This window comes from Hibiscus syriacus, unplaced genomic scaffold, assembly GCF_006381635.1.
Source record: "Hibiscus syriacus cultivar Baekdansim isolate YM2019G1 unplaced genomic scaffold, ASM638163v2 tig00111200_pilon, whole genome shotgun sequence".
NCBI classification, from domain to species: Eukaryota; Viridiplantae; Streptophyta; class Magnoliopsida; order Malvales; family Malvaceae; genus Hibiscus; species Hibiscus syriacus.
In genome coordinates this window covers 315,194-325,199 of record NW_024063016.1, presented here as the reverse complement: position 1 = coordinate 325,199, position 10,006 = coordinate 315,194, and the positions used below count along the sequence as shown (strand labels likewise).

Below are 10,006 nucleotides of genomic sequence, written 5' to 3'. Positions count from 1 at the left end.
AACTCCACGACGAAGGGACCGCTTCTTGTCAAACAAAATTTCATTCAGAGTCAATTTCAACTTCACAGCGAAGGATATTGGACTCGAGACAACACAAGTTCAACTTCACAACGAAAGGACGGCTGGTTGTCAACAAATAATTTCCCGGTTCTAGAGCCAATTTCAACTTCACGACGGAGGATATTGGACTCGGAACAATGTTACTTACTTGGATTTCAACTTCACGACGAAGGATATCCAACTCAAAGAAGGATTATCTGCCATCAAAATTGTCGAGTTCGACTCCATTCAGCTCGATTACACATCAATCGCACTACTTTTCGGTTGCAGTCGAGGTTTTCAAGTCGAGAAGATGAACTGGGTTAGCCGTGCCTTAGTGACAAGCAACCATTTTCAAATAACATAGCTTAAGTCAAGAAAAAGCTATCTGTCAATGAAGATTTCTGAGTTCGATTCCGATCCAAAGTCTTTAAACCGAGTAGAAGAACGAAGGGTAACGGGAAGCCACGTGCTGATTCAAATTCCGAACTACGGCTTCAATTTCATATCATTTCAAGATGAACTCGACTTCACGATGGAGGAGTCATCCGTAACTCAATTCGACAGGGAATTATTGAAACATCAGAGTTAATTTTCAACTCCACTGAACGAAAAGTGTGTCTTTTAATCTTTGCCCTATCCTCGTTACACGACTATGGGCAAAGAGGGGCAGCTGTCAACACACATTTTCGTCCTACTAGGATTCAAACTCCTAAAAATAGGATAAAAGTTTGCTAGGATTCAAACTCCTAAAAATAGGATAGAGTTCTACTAAGATTTAAATTCCTAAAGATAGGATCCACAAGCACTATAAATAGCCATTGTAACTCACCATTGTAACACACGATTTACACACAAAACATAGAGGAAAGCATGGGAAGATACAAAGGCAAAACTATTGTAAAGGATTCGAAAAGGAAATAAAAGGTAGCATTTTCTTTTTTCTTTCTTTTGCATGTGCACGTTATTTTTCTTGAGATTTGGTTCGAATAACCCAAAACGTGGGTTGCGCCGATGACCAAAATGGGTGGGGTTTCGAAGTTTCGAACCTAGATCTATCCCGAAGCTTATTTTTAAAAACCGGTTTGATTTTCGGTTAAAGGATGGGAAGAGCTTTTTAAAAATCTATATTAGTCCCTTTATTTATTATATGGATATTTTATTCATTTATTTTTATTATTCATGTTATTATTATTATATGTATATATATATATATTAAATTATTTTCATTTATTTTTTTACTATATTTATTATTATTATATATATATTTCTTTAATATTTACTTATAAGTCTAATATTATTGTATATATATATTGTAATTATCTTTATCTAGTCGTATATATTTTTTATACTTTTAATAGTTTATTTATATACCTATTATTAAATATATATATTCTTAATTATTTTTATTTGATTATTTCTTTATTTATGTAATATATCTTATAACTTTATATATTTATATTATTTTTTATTATTTTCGTTTTTTATTCATTATTATTATATTATTTTTTAATACTTTGATATATATATATATATATATATATATATATATTTTCCTTTTTTCAAATATTACTATATATAATTATTACTTTACTATTTTTTTTCTTATCTTACTTATTTATTTTATTTTTCCCTTGTATCTTATTTGTTTTCTTTACCTTGTTTATCTATCACATTTCTCGATTTTTTTAAAGGATATTTTCAAATCAATCAAGGGTAAGTAATTAGGATCGAAACTTTACCTTTTAATTTAACTTGTTATTTTTCTTAATTAAGACAACTGGAAATTACGTAGTACCGAAAGGGCGGTTCAAGGGTGCTAATCCTTCCTTGACCGTAACCTACTCCCGAGCCCGACATATTTATGGTAAGACGCAGATTAGGTAAGAAATAGGGTATCCGATCAACCCATTTATTTTTAAATAAATGATTGGTGGCGACTCCAATCCACATTTTTCTAAGTCGAAGCCCAATTCCGGGGCCCAACTGAAAGACGATTGCGACAATTATTTTTTAATTAATATTTTTTAAATTATATCCGTTGAAACTCGTCACGTCGACATAACGAGTTTCAATAGCTAACATTTTAAAATTTCAAAATTATCCATTGAACAACAACTACTTTTTGAAATTCTAAGCAAACTCATCACATCGATATGACGAGATTTGTAGATTTAAAAAAATAAATTATTTAATGAATATAAAAAAATTAAATAAATTCTAAGTGGACTCGTCACCTCAACGTGATGAGTTCCGATAAAATATTAAAATATTGACCCACATGGGGTCCATATACCCGAGACCAATAAAAAATATTTTCAATCGAATTCGTCACCTCAATGTGAAGAGTTTGCCGTTTAATGTACAAAATATCGTAAATTACAAATTAAAATCTCTATTTCCATATTAGACCAAATAATTTACCCGCATAGGTTATTGGGCCAAAAAGCGAGTTTAAACCTATAATTTTTAGATAATACACGATTTAAATTAAATAAAAAAAATTGATACAAATTTATCAAACTCTTTACTTAGCATATTGGTTAATTCTTTTGAAAGGGATCATGACTCTTGAGTTCAAAATTCAACTCTATCACTAATAGGATCGAATAAAATTAAATATATATATATGAGGTTTTCATGAGAAAAATAAATTAAAAATTCAAATTCAAATTCAATCAACAACAAAAAGGACAGGAATCTTAACTAAAAAATAATTTGCATTTGTTGACTAATGACGCATATGAAAAAATGGAAATGAATATGAAGAAAGGCATGAAACAGTGTAGGCATGGGAAAAAGTTGAAAAGGAGAAAATAAAGATCCACCTTGAACCTCCAACCTCTCTCCACTTGGTCTTATTCTTGTCCCCCCCCCAAAAATAATAAGCAATTGTTTGTTATTAATCCCTCAAATAATGGAGTAAATTCTGAAACTCAACAATCCTTTTGTTTGTTGGTTGGTTGGTGCAGTGTGCTTGGATTTGTAGCTCCAATTTGGGTTTCTGTTAATTGTTATCTGTGAATAATTATGAGGGAAGAAGACTCAAATTGGTTCTCCAGATGGGAGAAAGAGATACCCTCCCCGGAGGAGCTTATGCCTTTTTTCCAATCCCTAATTACTCCTGATCTTGCTCTCACTTTCGATATTCGCAACCCCAACCATACCCAACACCAACCGCCTCCTCATCCTCCGCCTTCCTCAGCTCTACTGCCCCCTTCGCAACCTTCCTTGTCCGAATTCGTCGTCGATTTCAGGGACCTGGGATAATCAGTCGGGGATGAGCCCGCGCGCACAATTGTTAAAACTTGTATGAACAACGTTCTGGAAAACAGAAAGAATGGACTAAAGCATTGGAAAAACATAATGTAGGCTAAAAGTTGTTGCTCATCCCTTGGTCAAATGACATGTTAATATAGCCATGCTAATTGCTCCCTTCATGAGCTAACACTGATAGTTTAACCCATTAATGGACAGCTGGCTTAACCACCTAACTAATCCTAACAGAATCAGTTAACGAAACCAGCAACTAACAATTCCAGCTGTAAGATTTCCAGCTGGCATTGCTTAATTCTCAACATTCATCCATTTTTTTCAATTTCTTGAAGAAAAAAAAACTTAGTTCTTGTGCTGCTAAAGCCTTTGCAGCGAGAACACATTGAACCTTTGGCGTAATTCCTGAAATCAAGTTGTAACCAACGACTTTGTTAACACATCTGCAATTTGGCAATTTGTAGGAACATAATTGACTATTAGATGCTTGTCCATGACTTTTTCCCTAACAAAGTGAATATCTAAGTCCACATGTTTAACTTTGGCATGCAAAACTGGATTAGCAGCCATGGCAACAGTGCAGGTATTATCACACCATATAACTGAAGTTTGAGACAGTTCAACATTCATGTCATCTAGAGCTGCTTTAACCCAAAGAACCTCAGCCGTTGTGTCAACAAGGCTTTTGTATTTTGCCTCAGCTGTTGATCGAGACACCAACCTTTGCTTGCGTGAGCTCCATGACAACAAATGACTTCCTAGGTAAACACAATACCCGGAAACCAATCGTCTATCATCGGGGTCACTGCCCCAATCTGCATCTGTAAACGCCTTTATTTGAAGTTGTACTTGACCCTTGTTCAACCATAACCCATAATCCATTGTACCTTTTAGGTAACGTAGAATGCATTTAACGCCTGTCCAATGAACTTCGATACTGTTGAGCATTTACTGGAGCTCCTGCATTTTTTGAACTCAACTTAAGAGTAATAGGTAAAGGTATGTCAACTGGTTTAGCATGTACACTAAACTTGGTCAACAACTCTTCCACATATTTCTTTTGATTCAAAAATATCCCAGTTATTGTATGAACAACTTCAATACCCAAAAGATAGTGAATAAACTCGAGATCCTTTAACGAGAACCTGTCATGAAGTTGCTTCTTAACATCGTTAACACGTTTTTCAAAAGAACATGTTACAAGAATATCATCAACATACACAACAACATATGTTGTATCATGTTTTGTGCCATGAATGAATAAAGAGCTATCAGCTCTAGAAGGTCGAAATCCTATATCACACAGGCATTGTTGGAGCTTATGATACCAATTGCGAGGGGCTTGTTTAAGTCCATAAAGGGCCTTTTGAAGCTTGCACACTAGTTTTTCTCCGCGATCACCAGTCTACTCGAACCCTTCTGGTTGAGGCATGTATACTTCCTCTTGTAGATCACCTTTGAGGAAAGAATTATTAACATCTACTTGATTTACTTGCCATCTCGTGAAGCAGCAACCGATATTAACACATTTATTGTGAAGAATCGCACCACAGGACTGAAGGTGTCAACAAAGTCACATCCTGGTACTTGAGAATACCCTTTTGCGACAAGCCTTGCTTTGAATCTATTAACAGAACCATTCGAGTTGTGTTTAATACGAAATAACCACTTACACCCAATGGCCTTTCGATCAGCTGACAGATGAACCAACTTCCACGTGTTATTATCAGTTAACACCTTGAATTCCATTTCTACTACAACACACCAATGTTTATGTTGTAGAGCATCCTGCACATTCAGAGGAGTCTCATTAAACAAGGCATTATAAACTTTAGGTTTGAAGATTCCTGCTTTGCTGTGAGTAACCATGTGGTTCCTATTTGTGGTATGCTGAGCATCCACATTGTTATATTCATCAGACACAGTTTTGCTTGAAGCACCTGACTCATGAACACTTGCTGAACCATTTTGGTAATCATTTGGAGCAGTACCCGAATGCATAAACTTATTGTGAGTAGCCTCTGATTGAGCAGCAGCTCTAGACACAACATCTGGCTCTACCTCTATTGTGTGAGCTCTATCATTGTGACTAACACTTACACCAGATGTGTGAGATGAGTCTGCCACAGTATCATTTACCGAGTCAGGTAAATTAGCCAGATTATCGCACCCAGTATCCTCGTGATCAGTCAAGCTGACCTCCTTGCAAGGGAAAATAATAGCCCAGTCAACTTGCTTACCACGTTGATTAATACCAACACGTTGAGACACACATGAAAACACATATTCATTAAACACCACATGTCGAGAAATATACAAAGGACCTGATTCATCAAGGCACTGATATCCATGATGCTGTGGAGAGTAGCCAAGAAACATATATGGCTTGGACCTGAAGTCAAACTTGTGCCGATTAAAAGGTCGAAGACATGGGAAGCATTGACTGCCAAAGACTCTAAGAAACTGATAACCGGGTTTCTTACTATACAGCTTCTCAAATGGTAGGATTCCTCCAAGAACATCTGCAGGTAACCTATTGATTAGGTAAACTGGAGTAAGTACATCATACGACCAATATTTAAAGGGAACTACTGACTGAGCTAGAATTTTTAAGGCTGTATCAATGATGTCTCGGTGTTTGCGCTCAACTACACCATTCTGTTGCGAGGTATGTGGACATGTAACCCTGTGTTTAATTCCTGCAGCTGCAAGACAACGCTCTAAACTTCGATACTCACCTCCACCATCAGTTTGTAAAACAACAATGTTTGTTTTAAACTGATTTTTAACAAGAGCATGAAATAAATTGAATGCTTGAGTAATATCTGATTTATTACGCATCAAGTATACCCAGACATTCCTGTTGTACAGATCTATAAATGAAACCATAATATTGCCAGCCACCAGACTTAATCGGTGTTGGACCCCATACATCAGTTTCTATCATCTCAAACAAACGACTGTAGACTGTATCAGATTACAAAAAGGAAGCCTGTGACTTTTTCCTAGCTAGCATTAAACACATATTTCACTATTATCATTAACAACATTCTTAACATGAAAGATCGAAGTAGGATTTTTGATGCAGGGTCCCAACCGTCGATGTCATAACCAAAAACTTTTATTGAACTTAACGTCTTTTTCTTCAGCATGAGCAGTAACCTGATGAAGCATGCCATCTATTTGAGCAATTTTATTAAAGCAACACAACCCATTTTCTAGTTTTTCTTCCAACTGGATTCGGCCAGTTCCTTCATCCTTCACAAAACACTTGTCTGAGTGAAACTCGAGATATACATTGTTGTCTTGTGTAAGTTTATAAACATACAACAAATTCCTAGTTATTTTTGGGACGCACAAGACATTTTTTAGCTGTAAGTCGCATGTATTGGCAGTCAATGGCACATTACTTATATGTGAGATGGGTAAAGTGGAACCATCACCAAGGTAGACCTAACCTTTTCCCGAGAATGGTCGACCCAAGGATGTTGCAGCTTTGTCGTTGCTCACATGGTGAGTAGCACCTGAATCGGGATACCACTTGTCAGCAGCAGACAATACTCCTTTTGCAATGAGAGAGTTGATTTGCACAGTGTTAGTAGTGGCATCTTCAGTGACCACCTCACCACCTGCAACTGTGTGAACAAACGGATTATAAGACGAATCATTAGCATCATATTTACATACGTTGGCATGCATCTCATTGGTATCTCTGGACTGCCTGGAGGCTACTCCTTTAAATTTCTCATCGAAGCGATGCCAACACCTATCCACTAGATGACCAATCTTCCCACATAATTGACATTGATGCCTTGGTATGCCCTTATACTTATTCATGTTATGAGTTTTTTTCTCGAGTATCATTCGATCTATTATTAGTGTAATACTTGTCACGATTACCATTATCATTTCCTTCATTGTAATTATTAAGCATGGTTAAGTTTATGCTGACCGATGTCTTCATAAGGTCACCAATCCTCGATTCAGCATCAATGAGAACCGAAGTGATGTTGTCAAAGGTATAAGGTTCACGACTCACTGTTATGGCAGCAAAAAATGGTTCAAAATCACCTGGTAGCTCATTGAGTAACGTAACAATTTGATCAATCTCAGAAACCGGGCTTCCACTCGTCGCAAGCAAGTCACAAATCTCTTGATTTGTGTGGAAAATTCGCGCACAAATAGGTTTCCTTTTTTAAGAGACCTGAGTCTTCCATGGAGGCTCATAATCTTTGTAGTGGAGAGCTTCGAGAACATGCTGAGAACTATATTCCAGATCTTAGAAGAGGTATGTGCTCCTACAAGCTGAGGAAGAATGGAAGGATTGACTGTTGAAAGAAGCCAGGATGCCAATGAACTATCCTGCTTTCTGTGACGTCGATACACCAGATTCACTATTAATTCACCAGATTCATCGACAATGGTTTGAGGTGGAATCGGCAGTGATTCATCCAGCAGATGTTCCAACTCGTGTCCTTGAATTATAAGGAGAACTTGTTGTTTCCAAATAAGGAAGTTGTTGTCATCTAGTCGAACATTAACATACTTGTTCATGAATGGCTTCTCCACCATCTGATTATTGGCAGCAGCAGCACTGCTTCCTTCTGATGCAGCTTCGACCGCAATAAATGAGTCAGGCATGATAAGCAGAAAACAAAAACATCAAAGAAAGATCACCGTAGAACCACTGGCAATTGGATCGCTAGACATCTGATACCATGTTAAAACTTGTATGAACAACGTTCTGGAAAAAATAAAGAATGGACTAAAGCATTGGAAAATAGAATGTAGGCTAAACGCTGTTGCTCAGCCCTTGGTCAAATGACCTGTTAATATAGCCATGCTAATTGCTCCCTTCATGAGTTAACACTGATAGTTTAAACCATTAATGGACAGCTAATCCTAACAGAATCAGTTAACAAAACCAGCAACTAACAACTCCTGTTGGCAAGATTTCTAGCTGGCATTGCTTAATTCTCAACACTGTTAATTGTTATATGTGAATAATTATGAGGGAAGAAGACTCAAATTAGTTCTCTAGAAGGGAGGAAGAGCTACCCTCCCCGGAGGAGCTTATGCCTCTTTCCTAACCCCTAATTACTCCTGATCTTTCTCTCACCTTCGACATTCGCAACCCCAACTATACCCAACACCAACAGCCTCCTCATCCTCGGCTCTACTGCCCCCTTCGCAACCCTGCTTGTCTGAATTCGCCACCGATTCCGGGGACCTAGGATTAGGGTCAGCCGGGGATGAGCCCGCGCGCACTCTCAAGCGGCCTCGCTTCGTGTGGACCCCACAGCTCCACAAGAGATTCGTTGATGCCGTGGCTCATTTGGGGATCAAGAACGTCGTCCCCAAGACCATAATGCAGTTGATGAGTGTCGATGGCTTGACGAGAGAAAATGTTGCGAGCCATTTGAAGAAGTATTGCCTTTATTTGAAGAGAATGCAAGGCTTGTCTGGTGGTAGTGGAGGTGGTGCCAACGGCGGATATGGTGGTGCCAGATTAGGGGCCTCAGCTGATCCAACGACGGACCATTTGTTCGCAAGCTCACCGGTTCCGCCACACTTTCTTCATCCTGGTCGAGCTAATTCAGAGAATTTCTTACCCTTCGTGCCAGTGCCAACACTGTAGCATCACCAGCAACAGCAGCAAATGCTGGCGGCCGTTGTAGGACATCCTCATTTGCAGTCTCAGTATCATCGGCCACAAGTGGGGCTCTACGGATCATCTCCAAATAGCCAATTCGAGCATCCTTTCTTAGGCAGGCAGACGCAGCAACCAATGCACAGGATGGGAGGGACGCCGGTGCACAATCAAGCTCCCAGTAGTTATGTGGAGGATTTGGAATCTGCCAATGGCAATGGTGGAAGGAAGGTTCTTACATTATTTCCTACCCGGGACGATTGATTCAAAACTTTGGTAATTATTGACACCTCATTTTCATCATGCAAATCTTCTTTATTTTAGTTAGCCTTTTCTTCAAGTTTCATCATGTAGAGTCTTGGTGGGTAGTTATCCCTATTTCTGACTTTTTTTTAAGTGATACTGAAGGGGTGCTGGTGATCGGAAATGAACTTCAAGTTCTGCATTTCATCGTGAGCTGGTAGGTACTGTAATTAATCTGTTCTTTCTTTTTCACTACACTTTATTGAGTCATTGTTGTAGTGTCAGTTCTACAGACTTTTTGGTCTGCAATTAAGTTGTTTGTTGCAGTCTGTTTTCTCTGTGAGCTTCTGGTGATGGATTTAATCCTGAGGTCACTCTAACAAACAGTATGTTCTTTAGGCCTATCATGCTTGCAATTACATTGGTCTGGTGGTACAAGTTAATCTGAATTTCTTTGTGGCTGGTTACTGGGAATCAGATCAATTAATTTAAACTTTAGAGTCTGCTTGCATGGGAGTTCTTTCAGCCAGCAAGGAGGTTTTGAGGCTACATGACTAAACTTTGAGCTTGAGGTGGGCAAAAAGACATATGCTTGACTATTGGTCACTGGTCATTTTCTTTGTTTGTTACAATCGGTATTGAGGTTATCAAGTTTCCAAAATTCTCTTCTGTGTTAATCATCCCGTTTTTCTTAGTTCAGTGTTATGTAGAGGTAAATTGTTCATTGTACGACTCCATAGAATGCTTTGAACCTCTGATATGAAGGGCAACTCAGGGATTTTTTCTTTGTTAAGTCTTATC

General features: G+C 38.0%; 1 pseudogene; it reads left to right on the top strand.

Moving 5' to 3' along the window:
• Nucleotides 1-3,019: 3,019 nt before the first annotated feature.
• Nucleotides 3,020-9,405, top strand: LOC120155652 (annotated as a pseudogene).
• The last annotated feature ends 601 nt before the right edge of the window (nt 9,406-10,006 follow it).